At 35.4% G+C, this 21,809-nt stretch overlaps 1 long non-coding RNA gene across 2 annotated transcripts in view; it reads right to left on the bottom strand.

Moving 5' to 3' along the window:
* Positions 1-8,353: 8,353 nt before the first annotated feature.
* The window catches only part of LOC138712070 (uncharacterized), a 47,977-nt gene continuing 34,521 nt past the window's right edge, over positions 8,354-21,809 (bottom strand). For both annotated transcript variants that reach the window (XR_011335629.1, XR_011335628.1), the window contains 3 exons: positions 14,460-14,538; positions 11,658-11,688; positions 8,354-8,472 (listed from right to left, as the gene is read on the bottom strand). This is a non-coding gene — a long non-coding RNA (uncharacterized lncRNA). The remainder of the gene's footprint in view (positions 8,473-11,657; positions 11,689-14,459; positions 14,539-21,809) is intronic.

Raw genomic sequence — 21,809 nt, 5'->3', positions numbered from 1 at the left:
ATCATTATTATTATTATTAATTGCATTTTTTATTAATTGTGTTTATTATTGTCTTTATTGAGTGTAATTAGTTACCACTGCCACCGGGTATATACCCATTGCAGTGTGAATAAATACATACATACTTACATACATACATACATACATACATACATACATACATACATACATACATACATACATACATACATACATACATACATACATACATACATACATCTGCATGATTTTCCCTGCATTACGAAAGGAAACAGAAGGCATAGAGTATAAATTGCCATTTCTTAAAACAGCACTTATAAGAATATTAAAATCCATGCGCTTGAAATTCAACATGTCGTAAACAAAGGAGAACTATTTCTTTGTTTTAGATGGCATCCTAGAACTTGCAACATCATTGACAATTAACTTTGAAAAGCATAATACTTCTTAAGAAGACTCAAACTCAATTTAAGTTACATCAATACTCAAGTAAAGAAAATATTGCAACCCAGCATTCATATGTTGTAACGGATTTTATTACAGTAGTTTCCCGCCAGTCTAAATGCCTCCCTACTTAACAGTCTCCTCCGGCCGATCGAGATAACTTCATCCATACTATACTGTACTGCGTTGCATAATGTCTGACAGGAAAATTAAACATTTCCAGCGGAGGAAGGCAGAATTTTCTTGAAGTTGGGCGGAGGTAACATTTGAGACCTCCCAACTTGAAGATAAGCGTGGGATGTGACCTCTGCTGTTACGTTTATATTACTTTGTTATTATCATTATCATTAATATTCTTAGTAGCATTACGTACTATTTATCATGAGGAAATTATCCTTTACCAATTCCCAATACCTCATGCTAATGTAACATTCTAATGTGCATTCTAATGTAACATGTCCTGTGTGAATGTCAAGAATGATCTGAAATAATTTAATTCAGTAACTGGCTGTTACGACTGTACGCTTAGTCGCATAATACACCATGTTGGTTATCGTGGCAGTATACGCAACACTATGAAATTTGTCGATGAGTATAATACATTTCTTGTTTTGTAGCACATGTTTAAACACTAGACCTACAGATTATGTGTCTATTGTCCGTCCCAGAAATCTGTGGAGTAGAAAGATGAAACGAGACTTCTGATGTATGTGGGAGGAATAGGGTCAATGATCTCTCTGGGGGACGGGGAGGTGTTGGTTGAATGAAGCTAGTAATCGCTTGCAGTGATTGGATCATTTCTATCTGAACTCTATTTTACCTTCTACCACGAACGTCTTACCCCTTAACGGCCTCGAACTGATGCTTACCGCAATACACTCCGACACAGCTAGACTCCACCCCCATACGCGTGAAGTTCCTCCACAGATATACCGTACTAGGGATGGATTCAGGCTGTGAGAGAGAGATTCTGAATAGCCTATTTACTTTATATCCTGGATGGACAAAGGATGAATAAATGAAGCAACGAAGAAAGATATGAAAGAATGAATGAATAAATGAATGAACGAATGAATGAATGAATGAATCAGTCTATTATTTAATCAATTAATCCATCAATGAATAGGGTTAAGAGAAGGAGGTAATCTGGAAGTAACACGAATGCAGTTCCCATATTTTTCTTCTATGATACAACATGTGCTGGTAGTTTCTCGATATTTTAATTGAGCTTAACGAATGTATGTTGTCATGAAGGGCGAGAAAACTATAACCATAGGCGTTGAAAATTCTTCGTAAAGTAACCAATAAAAAAAGAAGTAAGTAAGAACTTTTTGTAGTGTCGGCTTCAGTAAAGTAGTCGGTATAGACTGGCCTTCTATGCTCGAGGTTGCGGGTTCGATCCCGGTCCAGGTCGATGGCATTTGTGTAATTGTGTTTAAATGCGAGAGGCTTATGTCAGTAGATTTACTGGCATGTAAAAACTCCCGCGGAACAAAATTCCGGCACACCGGCGACGCTGATATAACCTCTGCAGTTGCGAGCGTTGTTAAATAAGCATTTTTTTCCTTTTGTAGTGTCATGTGATAAAGCAACTGGCCTGGGTACGGAGCGAACCTTAGTGTAGTCAGCCGTTGTGGGTTTGGGAATTCGGCTAGCTTGAGGGTTAGCGCAATAGAGCTATCGTATTACATTTAGTTTTGGCAGAGGCAGATTGAGTGATAAACTACGACGCTCTACACTTCGTAATACATTTTTCTCTCCTGTTATGTTGTTAATGGTTGTCTTTGCAAGGATTCTCAGACCTCTTACCTAACTTTTCATCCAAGATATGCAAGAGTCACAAACATCTGTTTTTGGGTATCTGACAGCTGTAAAAGCACTTTGTTGGTAAAATACTTAAGATAAGTTGAATATTTTATTTTCAGGCCATTTCTGGTCTTCTCTTTATAGTAAGCCTACCTGGAAAGACCATGCCGGATCTCTACGTTGAATTGAGCATTCTCAAAAAAGAATTTTACCCGACTCTGTAGAATGACTTTTGGTTTGAGAAGTTTTTCAGATATTCATTTTAATTATTTCCATGCACTTTCTTCTATTTCGTGTGACCTGTTATTTTGTGAATCTCATTTCCCGACAAATTAACCATGATTTTTGTTTTTCATTTGAATAACGCGTATTCTTTTCGCTCAAAATTCATACACCTTCAAAATAATAAGTTTATATACGCAAATACGTGTGTCGTTATATAACAAGAAATAATTCCGGACATGTAACCGCGGCAGTTCAGGATTCTTCGTCGCCTCACATTTACGTGCAATTTCACACCTCTTTATTTCTCTATCTTGCACAGATTTGTTTTCAGTATTTTAGAAAATTTCAAAATTTTCCCTGTGTCATGACGTACTTATTTTTAGAAAAGTTTTTCACTGAAAAAAAGTGTTTAGGAATACAGTTTATTCTTTTTCAAGGAACAAAACACCCGTTAGATGAAACATACGGTTCTCGGCTTGTCTTAAATCATTTTGATGTCCATTTCTGTTTATCTTACTGTCAACTTCTGGCCACTCTCTATCCGTCATTTTCTCCTGTAATATAAACTTAACATAGAACATCCTCCTACTCTTCATCTTTTACCGTCTCTGCAGTTCGTCTCTGGAACTCTCTACCACAGTATGTTGGAGACTGTCGGACATGATCTATTTTCAAAAATAAACTAAAATTGCACTTTCTCAATTCAGATTCTCTTCAATTATAAACCATTTTCTTTGCGACAGTTTTGTAAAAATATACATATTTCTTTTTCCTTTTTTTTTTTTTTTTTGTCCTCTTGATCACAAGAAGAATTTATTATGATACCCTTTTTATTGTAGATTTTATTTAAATATTGTATTTTTCTTATTTTTATTATTTTATTGTATTCTTCCTTACGTTTGCCTTATTTATTATTTGTACTGAGTTGTTTTTATTATATTCCAATCTATAAATCTGTATTTTACTTTCTTTTTTCCTATTATGATATTATTTTCATATTGTTTAGTGTCGATTTAGTTATGTTATAATTTTTTTGTAATATGTTAGTATTCTGTTCCTTAATTATTATTATTATTATTATTATTATTATTATTATTATTATTATTATTATTATTATTATTAAAAACTTACAGCGCACAGTTAATCCTTATGTATGGACTAAAAACTTTCTACTAATGTCGGCCTGGATAGTGTATTCGGTATAGCGCTAGCCTTCTGTGCTCGAGGTTACGGGTTCGATCCTGGATGTTGGCATTTAATTGTATTTAAGAGCGACATGCTTATGTCAGTAGATTACAGGCATGTGAAAGAACTCCTGGGGACAAAATTCCGGCACACCAGCGATGCTAATGTTATAGCCTATGCAGTTGCGAGAGTCGTTAAATAAACTATAATTTAATTTCTCTACTTATACTGGGCAGGGCTGTTAGAAGTGTGCACTGTGCAATGTAAAGTGAAGTAATCGAAAGAAACGTTTAATATAATAAAGAGTGGAGCTTTCATTACGATTTAAAGCGTTCTCTCGAAAAGGAAAGTTACACCTACGTGCCCTTCTTCCGCCAAATCCCTCGATTTTGACCATCGCATGACGTCCTGTAACGTCCGCTGAAATCTATGGTTGTCAGTGTTGTAAGCTTCATTTCTGACATTTTGTCAGAAATGAGAACGTGTCCTTCGAAGATTTATTTAGGCAGAAAGCAAAAAATCTGTAGAACCGGTGAGCTGGGAAGTTACGGATATTTGAAACAATGCCATCACTAAAAACCTCGTTATGAGCTTCATAGACATGTTCAATGTGTATCTTGTAGTACTCTTCCCTTAGGTCGATGTTGTGAAATTGTCCCACAAATTCCGTGACGATGAGGTCGTTAACCTCAGTACAGGTCATAGATTTTGTCAAGACGCGATGTGCAGTACGGGACCAACGTAAAGGGGGAAGGAGTAGAAGGGAAGGTCGAGCGTGTGTCTACCGAGTTCAAAGCAAAGGCTAACTCATTCCCGTATAATTCGTAAGTAGACTCATCCGATCTCGTGCGCAGTTGTGTAGGAAGAGTGGAGGAGTATCTTGACAAAATGCATGAGCTGTACTCATTGTCTGATCGAAGAAAGTAGAGTCAGTGAACCTTAACGCAGATACTGACTACCGAAACTGAATATTTTGAGAATGTAGTGAGAATGGTGTCTAATTCTAACCTGAACAGATGAGCAACTACTAAATGTACATACGCAAAATAGAAATGATCGGGACTGTATCCATATACAAACTGTGAGCCATTTATACCCGAACCAACACTTTCTGAAATCGAAATTGCGATAGAAATTCTGAAAAAGTACAAGTCTCCAGCTATCGATCAAATTCCAGCAGATTTCTTAAATTTAATAATTGGGATATTGGCACTGATCATGGTAAACGAATCCATGCTAAACGTTGAGTTAATAATATCTTTAATATGTTTGATGGTACTGGTTCTTTTGGATTACGTTCAACACATTTTCTTTGACTTTTAGTGTTGTGTTGTCTTTCAGTGAGCTGTTTCTGTCACTTCGTTTATGTTAGGCAATCTATGCTAATGTTGTCCATATTCACAGTGATAATATCAGTCCAGTGATTCTCAACAATTTCTTGAATCATAACGTGCTTGACCGTCTTACCTCAGGCATTTACTTTTTATTCGTGAGATTTAATCTTTGCTGGCGAATAAGATAAATCAAAATTTATTCGTAATCTCGAATATAGACATAATTTCAGCGAATGAATTGAACATTCATTCATTTGTTCATTCATTCATTCCTTAATTTATTAATTCATTTAATCATTTATTCATTTATTTATTTATTTATTTACTTATTTATTTATTTATTTGTTTGTTTGTTTTTGTTTGTTTCTTTATTTGTTTGTTTGTTTGTTTGTGTGAAGCCTTGCCCCCAATAGGGTCCTAAGCCCCACAATCGTCCAAAACCAGTTATTAGTGGAATAAGAATCTGTGATAGTTTCTCCATGGTCCGTGGACTGACAACTGTTCGACAGCGGCATCTAGAGACCTTGAATTTCTCACTGTAAATTTCTTTATCATATGGGGACATCTGTCGGCAGCTATGGCAACTACATCAGGCTGAAATTCCAAAGCCGAAGTTTGTTCCTTAAATTTCTCAAAAGAACAAATTTGGAGCTAAGATCCCTTTCGGGACAAAGCTTCATTTACATTATATATATATATATATATATATATATATATATATATATATATATATATAATATATATCATCATTCTGTACTCACGTCATTGCGGATTAGATGTAGGCCTAGTCCAGATCTTAATCCGCCTTCACCAACTATAGAATGATTACAAATTAACGAGTATGACATCTAGAAATGAACAAAACTAACTGCCGGTCTCGCTCGCGGTGTTCTTTACATTTGTCTTTCGAGTCTCGTCTCGTAACTCTCGTGTGCTTCGAGTCTTGCTCATCATTCTCGAAATAGCATTTGGTCAAAGTGGAACAATTTCGTAAGTTTGAATAACATAGAATTGAAATAAATAACATTAGATATGTTTAATTGATACAAAAAGACAAAAGAAAACAGTATCACAGTTATCAAAATGTTCTGGTTCTTCTATCAGATATTACCTATGGCTATTCAGGGTGCTTCAAAAACACCTGACGGTTTTTGCAATCCAATACAAAACATACCCTCTGAATTTCGCTGTTGTAATGGGCGTCCTTGTGTTGAGTACGTTTTGGAGATCAGTTGAGATGGAACGTTGATTTACTGAACACCGCATTGCTGCGGTAGAAGTTGTTCATCGAAACAGAGTCCGTTACTGCTACGCAGCGAGGGTTTCGACTGTAGTTTGATACACGTGATACACCCATTGCAATTGGGAAAGTCCAGGATAACAGAGGGTTTGGAATTGAAGGGGCTACATCAGCTGCTTGTGTATGCGGATGACATGAATATGTTAGAAGAAAATCCACAAACTATTAGGTGAAACACAGGAATTTTACTCGAATCAAATAAACAGATATGTTTCGAAGTAAATGCGGAAACCACAAAGTACAGAAAAATTATAGGAAATGGAAATATAAAAAGTTGAAATCTATCCTTTGAAGAGGTAGAAAAATTCAATTCTATTGGAGCAACAGTAATAAATATACATCACACTCGAGAGAAAATTAAACGCAGAAAAAAAATATAGGACATACCTGTTATTATTCTGTTCAGAATTTTTTGTCATCCATTCTACTGTCAAAAAAGCTGAAAGTTACAATTTTTAAAACAGTTATATTACCGGTTGTTCTGTATGGTTGTGAAACTTGGACTCTGACTTTGAGAGTGGAACAGAAGTTAAGGTGTTTGTGGATAAAGTGCATAGGAAAATATTTGGGGTTAAAAGGGATGACGCTACAGGAGAATGGAGAAAGTTACACAACGCAGATGTGCCCGCATTGTATTCTTCCCCTGACGTAGGAGAATTAAATCCAGACGATTAAGATCGGCAGGGTGTGTAGGACGTAAGAGGCAATCCAGAAATGCATTCATATAGAGTATTAGTTGAGAGCCAGGCGGGAAAAATACCTTTAGGAATGCCGAAAATTGGTTGGGAGGGTAATGTTAAAATGGATATGAAGGAGGTGGGATATGATTGTAGAGACTGAATTAATCTTGCTCCGGACGGGGCCCGATGGCGTGCTTAAGTGACGGTTGCAATGCACCTCCGGGTTCCTTAAAAGCCATATGAAAGTAAGTAACTCCCTGAAACTAGTGGCATTACTTACGATTCAATTTGTGTGCATACAGGGTGTTTCCGGGCTAGTGTTACAAACTTTCAGGGATGATGTGGAAGAGCACATATATCAATTTGTGATATGGAACCCAGGTCCGGAAATGACTGAGTCGAAAGTTACAATCAAAAATATCTGTGTGGAAATTAAATAATTTTATTTTTCTGCACACCTTATGTATGTATATTTATCTGTACATCTTACACATACTGTATTCATCTGACTTTGTTTACGTTGTCTACTTACAGTATTCCATTCAGTGCTCTATCTGAGAGGTGGAGACTGGAAATTACACTAAAGAAATGCAGATAGCATAATGTGTAACAGACATGGTCGGTCCTGATATGCACGTCTGTAGGCAGCAGTGTATGTGTACAATTTATAGTGTCCAGTCGATCAGTCCTAGTGAAATGGAGGAGTACACGAGACCTGATTTTCGAGTACGGATGAGCCAATGGGAACAGTAGATAAGCTCTCAGATTGTATCGGGTCAAAGTACCCTCGTAGGAGACATACGGCCCATACCATCTTTCCATGACTGTTCCAAAGGTTAAGGGAAGGAGAGCACGTGGTGCGAAATTACAATTCCATTTCCACACAACTAGTTTTTGCTTATAACTTTCGATTGAGTCATTTCCGGACAAAGGTACCTTATCGCAAATTGATACATGTACCCTTCCCCATCATCTCTGAAAGTTTGTAATACCAGCCCGGAAACATCCTGCTCCAAAACCAAATTGAGTATAAAATAAAGCATGATTGTGCAAACGCTATATTTAATGTCTAAGCTTATTATTATTATTATTATTATTATTATTATTATTATTATTATTATTATTATTATTATTATCATTATTATTATTATTATTATTATTATTAGTTATAGTAATAGTAGTAGTAGTAGCAGTAGTAATGGTAGTGATAGTCGTAGCTGTATTAGTAGTAGCAGTAGCAGCTACAGTAGTAGTAGTAGTAGTAGTAGTAGTAGTAGTAGTAGTAGTAGTAAATCTTCAAATCTAAATTCGAAATGAGAGAACTGCTTTACTTTTGTCATAAATATAAAGATGATAAAAGGTATATAATGAAAGAAAAGAGAGAAAAATCGGAATGAACTTAATCACATCACTCAGCATTATATTTTTACTATTGCACATTGATCTTCATTACAGTTCAATTGTTACAGCTAATAACATTCGTCTTCACAATTCGCGATGCATTCATCGACATCGCATGCTGAAAAAGAAACAGAAAATGGTTTATTGTATGTAGTCATAGCATATAAGATCGTCTCTAGAAGTGGGGACTTTACTGCGTTAATGACTATCCAAAAATATTAATAGATGCCTAATATCTGACTCTGCTTTTCACACTAATTATTAAAATTTCTCAGGACACTACCTATTAAAAGACCTGATATTTAATTTGCTTACTATTAGGATTAGAAATGTACCTCAGCAAATGTTTTTTCATTATTTCTCTAAGCCTATATAAAATGCAGACAATGTTTATGTTAGAATTTGTCCACTCCTGTCACGCATCAATTGTCAAACTTGAGAATTCTTCGTAAATTAAGATAATTGTTATTAAGTAATTTAAGAAACATCAGAATTTCAGCAGTCCTTTAAGTCCAGCAACACATTTGAAAGAAGTTTTGAGGCTGTTACTATGCTGTTGATGTATTCGAGTGCACAAAATTCCCTTACGTCCCTTCAAATAAAACTTCGGATTCCAGGACTTATTACAGAATCGTGTAAATTTAGCATATGAAAGTAGTGCATCAAAAGTATAGGATATTATTCCAATTCATAGGAATAGAAGTGAAATTTAGGTACTTGGAAAAGACACAAAAAAGAGGATACAGTCATTAGAAATGAATATTTTTTCTTATAAACAGTGGAATACACAATGTTTCCTCACGAGAGGAATGGAGAAATGGTAGAAGAGTTACGATTTTAATCAGCGTAAAAGAGTTAGGCCTATACAAACAGCAAATAAAGTAGTTGACTACAGTTTCAAGAATGAACGACAAAAGAGTCCCAAACCATCAGGATCTTTAAAACAGCTAATGGATCAGGTAGAAAGCTATTGGCTACAATATATTTCAGGAATGAAAGACAATAGAATCCCAACTTTAATGCTGCATAACAGAACAAGAGAAGGAAGACAACCACTAAGATCAATATAACGACTACTGGACTTTGACGAAAGCTATTAGCTAAATTTTCAAGAATGAACGAAATCGGAGTTCCAAAACGAATGTTGACTTACAGATGAAGAAGAAACAAAAAGCCAGGAAGACTTTTAAAGTATTGGGTAATGTCGAAAGCTATTGGCTGCAACATGTTTCAACAATAAACGACATCGAAGTTCCAAAATGAATGATGAATTGGAGACCCTGATGAAGCAAACGACCAGGAAGATCTTTAAAGCGAATACTGGACACTGTCTAAAGGTATTGGTGCAACAAGTTTCAAGAATAAATTATATCGGAGTTCCGAAATGAATCTTGAATTACAGACCAAAGTAAGAAAACGACCAGGAAGACTTTAAAACGAGTACTGGACAATGTCGAACGCTGTTGGCGACAACATGTTTCAAGAGTGAACGACATCAGAATTCCAAAATGAATATTGAATTACAGATGAAAAAGAAGCAAACGATCAGGAAGACTTTTGAAACGAGTACTGGGCAGTGTCGAAAGCCATTTACCACAACATGCATCAATAATGAATGAGAGTAGAATTCCATAATTAATGTTAAATAACAAATCAAGAGAGAGAGAGAGAGAGAAGATTTCAATGAAGACCTCTGAAACGACTAGTGGAGCATGTCTGCTAAGATCTTCACCAAGAAATATTTTCTACTTCTCAGGGTGGAATATCTCTCCGTGTCGACATTATGGCTATTGATAGGACGAATAATAAGGCGTCTGAGAGACCCTTCGCAAGTAACGGCACTTCTCGAAGGTTAGGTGAATATCGTAGCTTCATTCCACGTCGATAGGAGATGTCAGATTGATTGATTAATATCCCAAGTATTATTCAGGAAATTAAAGTCTCGATATGGTTTACACCGCAAAAGTTATATCGTTATCTTATCATAAGAATTCACAAATATTTCTTATTATTGTAATTTTTTATTACAGGCAATTTTCAGAGAAGTGTATATTTGTTTTTATAACGCAGTCTTTACTACTTCAAACCTTTACGACATGACAGTGGTATTCAATCAGTGCGCCGCGGAGCGTCGTGGATTTTTTTTTTTTGTAGTTAGCGGTAAAGAAGAAAGTTGTGGGAAATTTCATATTTGGTGTTGGTCAACCTTGCGTGACCTTGGAGGAATTCCACTTTAGATGTTGGCTAGCCTACGTAAATATCCATAACCTCGAAGCCGAACTGTGGCATTGTTACGCTTAGCAGCTGCAGTGATTGTTATATTTTCAACAAGTTTTTATTATATTGTGACTTTATAATAAAGTTAATAAATTATGGAAAGGTTTTTTAATTTGGCAAGTGGTAGTAAAGGGCGTGAACTTGTTGAGGACAAGGAAAGTGATAATGAGAATAGAAAATACAACGATTAGATTTCACGTGTACTTTTGTGAACAATGAAGCGCGTCCACATTGTTTGTATTTGAAAGTAATCTCTGATGAATGTATGCTATCTAGCAAATTGAAGCGCCATTTAGAAAGAATTTATAAGAATGATGGGATCAAAGCAAGAGAACATTTCTCTAGAAAACTGAGTCAAATGAAAGAACACGAATTATCATTTTCTAAGCAGACAACAATCTCTTCTAGCGTTCTACAATTAGCTTACAGAGTAGCAAAATGTGAGAAAGCATATACGATAGATGAAGATTTGTTTGAAATTGTGGACAACTTTTTCAAGTTAATGTAAATGATAGACATACGAGTAATGGAATAGAATTGACAGACATACGTTTAAGAACGCCAAAAATGTAGAGGATTCAAAAATAATGCTAAATTACATAACCAGAAAACAACGACTTATCGGACGCACTGCGGTCATATAGAATGACGAATTCTCTTCCCAGTGTGAACAGAATACTAAATAATGAAATGAATAACGCAGAGTGAAACCCATTGAAATAAGTAAAAACGAAAAATCTTTATCTTAAATACACTGCTAAAAATTAAATTCTTACAGCAAGTTTCAGTCAAGAAAAATATTCCAAAGAAAATAAAATTATAAAGACACAAACAAGTGGAGTTAATGGTGTTTGAAAAGATAAATATGCTACAAAACGAATATGTTGAAAATCCTTGAATTACCATAGTGTCACATATTAATAAAATTTGAATAAGGCTTGTGTCAATGAATGAAAAAAAGTTGAAAATGTGTCACTTTTGTCATTTTTATGCTTATCTTACCTATTTAAGATAAAGAAAACTTACCTTCTGTGTTTGAAATTTGGGCTGCAAACAACTGAAATAAGAAAAGAGCGCAAGCCACGTTAATATTTTTAATAACATTTGAATCTTACTTAAGGAAATAAAGTTACATAATCAGGATACGATTGACGATTCCTTACAATTTATTTCTGAAAGCAATAGAGAAATCTCACACATAAAAATATTTTGTTGAAACCTCTGTGTGACCTAGCTAGAAATTTTCAAGCTGAATCCCACCTGTGAAGCTGAGGGGAATTTCCAATAACGAGTATCATTATAGAATATAAAACGTACGTTTAAAAGGCTACGACGTAGCCTATCCTTCGGTAAAAATGAGAATTTATTAAAAATTCTGACTTGTCAATCGACAAACTGAATATTTGTAGATCACTGATCTGATCAGTGAATTAAATTCATTTTCAAGATGAGCCTGACTACATCCCAAAAATATTTCAATTACATTACGTGGTTAATATAAGACACCTAAGTGAATTTTTAATTGTTAAATTTCTAAAAATCTTAACTGAAAACTAAATTATTTAATGCAATCTAGGACCCAGTTTTGAAAATCTTACATTTTTTATTTTATTTATTTAATGTTTTAACTCTTTGTTAGATGCATTTCAGGACTGTCAGCCTGATATCGCACTCGGCGAAGATTCTTTTGCGAATACTGAATCAACGTTTATATTTTAAGATAGAAAGACAGTTGAAAGCATAGCAGGCTTCATGAAAGTAAAAGGTACGAGGGATGCAGTTAGACTACTATGAACAATCGCCGAACGATGCCTAGAGAAGAAGAAGAAAGAAGTGTGTATATAGTATTTGTGGACAGACATTTGACAGAGTGCCCTGGAACAAATTGGTGGACATCCTGACGAAAATATGTGTGGATTGCAAAGAGAGGAAACTGTTCAGTAATCTTTATATGAAACGAGTCAAATTCAAGATAGGAGAAGAAATGTCTGAGGGAAGTGAAATTGGGATAGGAGTACGACAAGTATCCCCTTCGTCACCAACTCTGTTCAACATCTCCTTGGAGGATTTAGTGGAGAACTGTTTTCATAACATGGAAGGGATGATAGAAAGTGGAAGTAAAACAAAGTGCATACGATTTTCTAATGGTATTGCGTTGTTAGCAGAAGATGAGACGATACTAAGGGATATGCTAATGGAGCTAAATCACAGCTATGAATAGTATTGGATTAAGATAAATGCAAGCAAGACGAAGGCCATGGTTGTCGGAAGAAAAGTAAAGAATGTAAACGTGGGAAAACTAAATGAGGAAGTAGAGCAAGTAAATAGGTCCAGACACTTGGGGTGTACTATAAGCATGAACAGCTGCCAGGAAGTCAAAAGAGGTAACCAACGGCAATAAAGCTTCTAATAGAAAAAGAAGCACCTTCTGCAGATCTCTGGAAAAAGAACTAAGGAAGATACTAGTGAAATGCTTTGAGTGGAGTAGTGCATTGTGTGGAGATGAAACATGAATATTACGAAGAAGTGAAGAGAAGCGGCTAGAAGCATTTTAAATGTGGATATGGAGAAGATTGGAGGATGTGAAATGGAGCGACAGAATAAGGAATGAAGTTGTGTTGGAAAGAATGGCAGAAGAAAGAATGATGATGAAACAGATTAGGAACAGAAAAAAATTTGGTTGGGTCACTGGCTGAGCAAGAACTGCCTACTGAAGAATGCACTGGAAGGAAAGATTGATTGATTGATTGATTGATTGATTGATTGATTTATTGATATAGTTCACAAGTACAAAACTTAATAATATAACAAAAGATCTATAAACAAATGTAGTTCTACATACTAAATATACAATTTCCTAGACTCATTATTTTAACGCAAATCTCAATAATTTATTGGTTCAAACTTGCACTTACGTCTGGTTTTAGTGCATGTTTAAACCAATAATGATAACACTGGAAGGAATGGTGAACGGGAGAAGAATTCGTTGCAGAAGAAAGTATCACATGATAGACGACATTAAGATATGCGGAGACAAAGAGGCAGGCAGAAAAAAAGGAAAGATTGGAGAATGCTTGGTTTTCGGGAAAATACCTGCCCTGGAGCAGAACGCTTAGGCCTACGTATGTATGTACAGTATATTAGGTGCATTCAGAATAAGTATTAGGTGCATTCTCCTCAATCGGACTGATATTTTCGAAGTAAATTTCATTTCAATTATGCATACCATTGATATAGTAAAATTTTGCAAGCGCATTACATTTATATTAATCAAGTTCATAAATTTTTCCTTTGGACCCCGGTTCACGGGCAGTATTTTAACTTTGAGAAATTTACAATGACTACATAACTTTCGGCATAATACATTTATGAATGTCAGATATTTATTTATACAGCTTATTTATTTACATACTAATTATTAGCTCTTTATTTCCAAGATTACGTAAGATTTCCTAACGCTAGATCTCGGGTAAAATAATCTGCATCTACAAATACGAATATTTTCATTGAGCTTTAGTGAAAACTACAAGCGCATGAAGTATTTCGAACATCTAAAAATATAGTTTCTAGAAAAAGTAAAATTTTTGAAATAGGGTGCAATACTAATTTATGGAACAGGCCTATATAAAAATCGCTTCTGGAAAGCAAATGAAACGGAGAGGCAAATCTCTTACTATCAACTTCCCAAATGCCAAAGGAATATTTTCGTGCAAAGAAACTAAAATTTGATTTTTCGATCATATTTTTGTAAAAATAAGTCCTAATATCACATAATTCGATATGAAATTGGATGTATTACAAACATATGCAATAATCTGAAGATATTACCATCATCACGAAGAAGATCCCAATGAAAAATGTGAAATACGTAATTGCCGACATTTTGCAGTGAACTCTTTTGGAATATCTGAAAAACAGGAGAAATAGTAACCTTAAGCTTTCAGCTCATTATTTTATTTAAATAGCTACACTTTTATTTCTGAAGTTTTATTAGTGTGATATTTATCTAGTCAGCGATGTATGCAATGGAGGGGGAAAAGAACTGGAAAGTAAACACCATTATCTTCTGGCCTAGTCGCCTCATGAGTGATGCCCTCTTGGTGTCACTTGTGGGGTCCAGACCTGTGTTCGGACAGGTGACTAGACAACGAAAAACAGCAACACTTCTATTTGGAACTGAAGGAAACAGAAAGTCCGAAACAATCTATTCCTATTTACTTTGGATTCCAATAGTTGCAGGCATAGTCTCTAGTGTAGACGAAATTAATAAAGGTGGAATAAAATCAGTCTGCAATAAACCAGAAAGTTCCTTTTTAATGTATTCCAAAGAAACCAAAGACAATTAAAAACCAGAATCACAGATCTTCGCTTAGAAATATTATTCGTAATGTACCAATCATCCCATCACAGAGGAATAATATGTGTATCAACTAAGAATACAATAACTGCCTAATACTGTAAGACATAGCAGTCAGGGAATCTCTGAACATTACTTCATGTGGATATATACAGAGTGTTTGAAAAATACGGGGCATAATTGCAGGTATGTTTTTCCCACATGTACACAATCAAAATAGTTCATCACAACATGTGTCCAGAAATGCTTCATTTCCGAGTTATGGCCTTCACAACATTGAAATTCACCGGAACGTTTTTCTTTCCGCAGGTCGTTGTCATAACAGAAGGTGTTCAAAATGTCCACCTCCTGCTTGAATACAGACCTCACATCGATGTCTCATTGACCTGCGAACACGATCCCAAACTCCAGGAGTATTGCGTATGTCCTCAGAACATGCCACAATTCGATTCCGAAGGGATTCCAAATCAGGCACCGGAGACGAATAAACCAATGATTTTAAATGGCCCCACAAGTAGAAATCGAGAGGGTTCAGGTCAGGTGAGCGTGGAGGCCAAGCAATTGGGCCACCTCTACCTATCCATCGATTAGGAAACCTTCGATGATTCAAGTACCGGCGAGCCGTACGACTGAAGTGTGCAGGAGCGCCATCATGCAAGAAGTGAATGTGTTGACGATTGATCAGTGGAGTGTCTCCTAAAACATGAGGTATGGTGTTTTGCAGGAAGTTTGTGTACGCCTGCCCCGTAAGTCTGTTTACAAGTACATGGGGTCAAACTAATCGATCAGCATGATACCGGCCCACATGTTGAGGGAGAACCGCAACTGATGATGAGATGGAACAGTTGCACGTGGGTTTTCATACGCCCATACATGCTGATTGCGGAAAGAAAAACGTTCGGGTGAATTTCAATGTAGTGAAGGCCATAACTCGGAAATAAAGCATTTCCGGACACATGTTTTAATGAACTATTTTGATTGTGTACATGTGGGAAATACATACCTTAAATTATGCCCCGTGTTTTAGAAACACTCTGTATACACTCTTCTTCTAATCAAATAATAGTAAATTAAATCCCACTGAAGTTTTGATTTTCTCTAGATAAATCGCAAAGGATTTTTGGAAGAAACATGCATTAGCACTAAGATCTTCCGTAATACAATAGATATAGAATACATAAAGAGAATTATTTTGGATGCATCAAATTACAAGCTCAAGATTGTTGAATGAACAGTTTTACAAGCTGTTCGATAGTTCGAGGGAATAGGATAGCAAATATTTTAAAATTATTTTCGATTGGATAAAGACGGAATCGATAATTCGTTATACTATTATTTGGGCCTACAGTAACTCATTAAGACAATAGACAGCGAATGGCTGTTTCTCCTGAAAGCTTTAACATAAATTAAGTAAGAAAAATATAATAGGCCTATGCGTCAACAAATAATATACTATATATTACAAGTAATGGTAATGTACAATTGTAATTATTAAACGGAACTGAAATTTAAAGCTATATATATATATGTTTGTGTGTGTGTATGTGTGTGTGCTATATTATGAAATATTAAACATAAAAATAATATATAACTGAAATTTAAAATATTACCGTACCTTATGAAATGATTTGTTTAAGAAAATAATAATGAATCTTACTTAAAAGAAACAAATAGAGATATATGTTGTAGTACGAAAGAAATTCTAGAAAAGCCTGATCACCAAATTAAATATGGCATAGACGTATTCCGTGCAGATTTCATAAACCAATCAACAGTTACACAATGCAGTTTTTAAACTATTACAATGTTTAATAAACTACAATCAATTTACTTTTTCCCACGCCCTAAGTATGCTGTTATTAGCTTGTTTTTAGGAAAGTAAATGCATTTTACCGTCATTATGTTGGTTCCTATATTAGTGCTTTCTCATTTTGTTCTAAATATTTCTAGTCCTATGTACTTTCTGGGATTACCTACAGATCGTTGCTTTAGAAATGTCTATTGTCAGGTTGAAATCATCTTATAGTGTACTTTGTATTAATTTTTCGGTGTTGTCCAAGAATATTTTATATAAGCTCACAAGATATAGTGTGAAATTGATACATTAAGGAAGGTTAGATGGAGGTATTTAAAACACAAGCCGTTTAATAGGACAGCAAATGTTGTATTTCTTAGATACTGAAAACCCCGATTAGAAAGCTGTAGAGGTTAAGAGACGTGGCTCGATACAACAGCAAGGAAGGACCAGAACTCGAAGTCCTCAGGAGATAAGCTAAACTTAACCCATTACCCTTCTAATGTCGGCATAAAACGGTGCACACAATAAACCAAAGAAAGGCGTGATCGATATATCGGAAAGGTTTGTGTTTAGTCCATCGTAGCTAATGGTTTCAATTTTACTCGTATTCATGTACTAGGCTATACAGAATTGAATTAGAAAATTAGTACACGCCAAAATTACAATTACCGAAACTTATTCTGTTCCAACAGTGTATTGGAGAAGAGTGAAATTCCGCTTCTGATCTATCAAGTTCTGAGAAACATATACGTCCATGATTTATTTCGGAATATGCTTGAAAATATGTCTAGGCAGGTACAGTAACAGGTTTCAACATAAAAGCGATTAAAATTAAATTTGATATTTTATGCCAGTTTTATAAATGTCTGTTAGTGTACAGCTTATGCATTTTGTCAAGACACTCGCGCTGTGCAGTACGGGAACAACGTTTCTGTGGAGGGGGTAGGAATAGAAGGGAAGGTCGGGTGTCTGTCTACCAGGTTCAAGGCAATGACAAACCCATTTCCCTATAATTTTTAAGTAGACTCATCCAATATTGTGCGCAGTGTCTGGTCATAATGCATGCGTTCTACAACCGAAATGTAACATTGTGTTTTAAGAACATATGAAGGCAAAACATGTGAACATTTGAACAAGGAAGACGATATAATTATGGTTATACAAGACTTCGTATTCGGACCCTGATGGCATTCCATAATGAATAAGTTATCATGACAAATGCTAGTTATATTTTTACCATAATTGACTATTTTTGTTCAAAGTTGTTTAAATAAAGAAACGTAGAATAACTAGATAATGAATACATACCTGAACTTTTTTTGCTTCGAAGTGACTTTGTTAGGATTCAATATTTATTTGCTTATATATATACTGTAGATCACGTGTTTTTTTTTTTCTCCTTGACGTGGTCAGAAAGGAATTTCCATTCAAATGATAATACAGCGATTTGAATTATCTTTAGGATAACACATTATCTTGCATTGTTCTCATTTCCATTGCACGAAAATTAAATGGAAATTCGCTTCGGTCAATGTTCCCGTTTTTATGTCCTTCATGGGGACTAAAGAACTTCAGGCATTATCTTCGACATATTTTTTTTCCTAATTCACAATGGCCTAATTTTCCTGTGGGATTGTCGTGGTGTTGTGAGATATAGTCGTTTTATTATGATTATACTATTTTGACTTTAGTGAAAATACCTATTTTGTTCCTTATGCATTAATACGAAAATTTTGATAAAATGTCATGAAATTTGACTTGGTGAAGTATGGGTAGAACGGAAAAAAACTCTCTCCGATAGCGGGATTCGAATCTGGGATTTTATCTCTACTTGCTGACGCTTTATCCACTAAGCCACACCGGATTCTCTTCCGATGCAGGATTTAATCCTTCTCACTTTAAGTTCTACCTCTTTGTTCCCCTTAGGTGGCCTACTCTCATGTACTGTGTCAAAATATGTGACAGTGGGACAATGTTCAATACTATGTACAGAGGTGCACTCTTTACGAGTGACTCAGTGGTTTAGTGGATAAAGCGTCAACACGTAGAGCTGGAAACCTCGACTCGATTCCCGGTGCCGGAGAGAATTTTTCTCCGTTCTACCCATTCTTCACCATATCGTATTGCATAATTCCTGCTCGGAAATATCATATGTATTACTCTACCGAGGCGAGTGGAGCCGCGGGCATAATGTGAACTACAGCGATGACGCTATACGAGCGCAGGAGCAGTACAAGTGGCGCTCCGGGCTGCAGGACTCCACTGGCCTCGGTCGAGTAATACTTCGGTACATCACTTTGTTATTCAAGACGGCGCACAGTGTGTAATTTAGCGAGTCTAGCCGGCCAAAAATCATTTCTCGAAAACTAATCGCTCAATTTTCATAAAATTTAGTATGTACGTTCAATTATTGAAGTGGATAAGTTTTTAATAATGAAAATTAAAACAGCAACCATTTTACTGAAAATAAAAATAGTAATATTGTAAAAAATAATTCGATTCGAGTGAAAAAAATGAATTAATGTACATAATGTGGAATGCACTTAAAATTGAAAGCGTAGGCGAAGGAATATTGCTACATATCTTACTCGTTCGGACGTCAGATGCATCCCCATTAGAATTTGTATCCTCGCTGCTAGTCTCTCCATTGACAGCACCGTCTAATGGAGGCTCGGAGACAACTGCAGCACTACTATTGAAATCGACCGCGATCTCCTCTTCTTAATTTCTTTAAGCTGGTGATGTAAGGGTCCAAAAAAATAAGTAGCCTGAGTAAAAGTTCGGTATTTGTGTCTTTCTTTCTTGATGTTTTTCTTGCGAAGACTTCTCTGAAAAGTCTAATATAGTATTTGTTACTCGTTTCCTGGGCTTCCTCAGATAGTTTGCCAGTAAGTATAATAGTGTCCTGTGACCTTCTGTCCATGAGCCAAGAGTTTGTGAAGGATTGTAGGCATATAATACTATTTGTGCAAGCATAAATATAATTCCCTTGTCTCCCTTGCATATATGTCAAATGCCCTTTCATCAGTATTGCAAAACCGCAAGAAAAAGGTTTCTGATATATTATGTGTAAACGACTTATTAGATTTCCATCTATTCCCGTAATATATGCGAAAGTTGAAACCTTCCTGAAAAATATTCTTGCGGTATTTGCATCGTTTTTATTGCGACTGCTTTGTTTTATCATGTCAACAACATGTCATGTCAACATGCCTGAACCTATCCTATCTTAAATGTTTCGCAACAAGTAAAACGGTGGATCTAAATTAACTGTTACAAGATTTTGTATTTCCCTTAATTCTTTATATTGATTTGAGGTCAACTGTAGATCAGTAATCAAAGCGAGATTCTTATTAGGTGGCAATTGTTGGTCGTTCCTGCAAAATCAATTTTTACAATTTTTTTTTTCCATTTTGTCGCACGTTGAAGTAATGCATGTGGAAGCTCTCCTACAATATTGGCCGCATCTCTTTTCCTAGAAGTTCTGAAATTCATATGGGCAACAGAAAGCTTTTCTTCTGGCAATCTTTCTTTAAAATGTGGACTAGGTTTTTTTTCCGTTTTGATCTTTCGCTCAGTCTCCGAAAAGTTTACGTGGACGTCCTCGAATGCTTGTACTGGCAGAATAAAATTGGAATTGTTTTGTAGTAGATGACAAAGTATTATATATTTTATTTTCAGACTTTGCATCTTGGTTGAAACATAGCGCATTATATTTTAAAACATTTTTCTCATTTCTGCGGTATTTTTCCCACCGTAATCGAATTTTCGAGTATAGCAATTTAATTCATTCTTTTTATTGACTGTAAAATGTCTTCAGAGTAATCTTTGAGATCAAAATGTTCATTTATATTTGAGAATTTCACTTTTCTCTCGCTCTTGTTCCACATCTGGAAAATAGTTCTCCGGATTACGGAGCGCATGGTGTCTGAAAATAATTAATAGCTACTCTGTCTGCACCTGTTTGCAGAAAAAAATCACTACGTCGTATTCAGAAAAGTATAATGAATATCTCTACAAAACTTTATCGGGTGATAGAGGGCTACACCTTTTAAAAGTCAACTCGAAATATATAATAAGGTAAAACTGAAACTCTTTGCACGTGTTTATCCAGACACTTATTCTAGAAAATAACATAATAATTTTTGTCACGAAAATTAGCTTATATGTAAGTATATATCTTCTTATAATATATCTACACTCTATATTAGAAAAAATACTGTATTAACTTTACCACTTTGCTCCATCCAAACACATACTTCGCGCCCGCCTCTGCAGCGTAAATGATCTTATCGGGGACATGCAACTTTCGCTCTGTTGTGAGGGTCCCCTAACAGATGTAAGCATCTTTCTACACTTGGACAGTATACTTTGGAGTGTTATAAACACGTCTACATAAGAATTTAGCATTAAAGATAGAGTGTGAAAATTGATTTTTGGCCGGCTAGCTGCTTGAAATTACACACTGTGCGGCGCCTTGTTCCGTTGGACCCCGGCCACTTAGTCACTCGTAATGAGTGCACCTCTGTACATAGTGTTGGACATTGTGCCACTCTAACACATTCTGTGACACAGTACACGAAGGTCGGCCACCAAAGGGGTCCAATCGGTATCGGAACTAGAATCTGGTGTGCCTTAGTGGATTAAGCGTGAGCACAAGGAACTGAAAATCTGGGTTCGAGTCCCGGTGCCGGAAGGAATATTGTTCTCCGTTCTATCAATTCTTCACTGTATGGTAATGGAGAATTCCTGCACTGAAATATCATATGTACTTCGGCACATCATAGTAATATGAAATTTGATAGTTTTCATCGTACCATAAAATGCCGAATTTGTATTCTTAGTGAGTGTTCCGTGATTTCAATGCCTATAAATATATTTTCGTAACTATTAAAATGTTTAATCTTTAAACATTTTTAATATAACAAGAATATTATATTATTATTATTATTATTATTATTATTATTATTATTATTATTATTATTATTATTTCTTGTATTAGCTCAATGAGAGCTCTGTAGTG

This window comes from Periplaneta americana, chromosome 13 (genome assembly GCF_040183065.1).
Source record: "Periplaneta americana isolate PAMFEO1 chromosome 13, P.americana_PAMFEO1_priV1, whole genome shotgun sequence".
Classification (NCBI taxonomy): domain Eukaryota; kingdom Metazoa; phylum Arthropoda; class Insecta; order Blattodea; family Blattidae; genus Periplaneta; species Periplaneta americana.
Note: the sequence above shows the minus strand (reverse complement) of the source record. Positions and strands in the feature narration are given on the sequence as shown.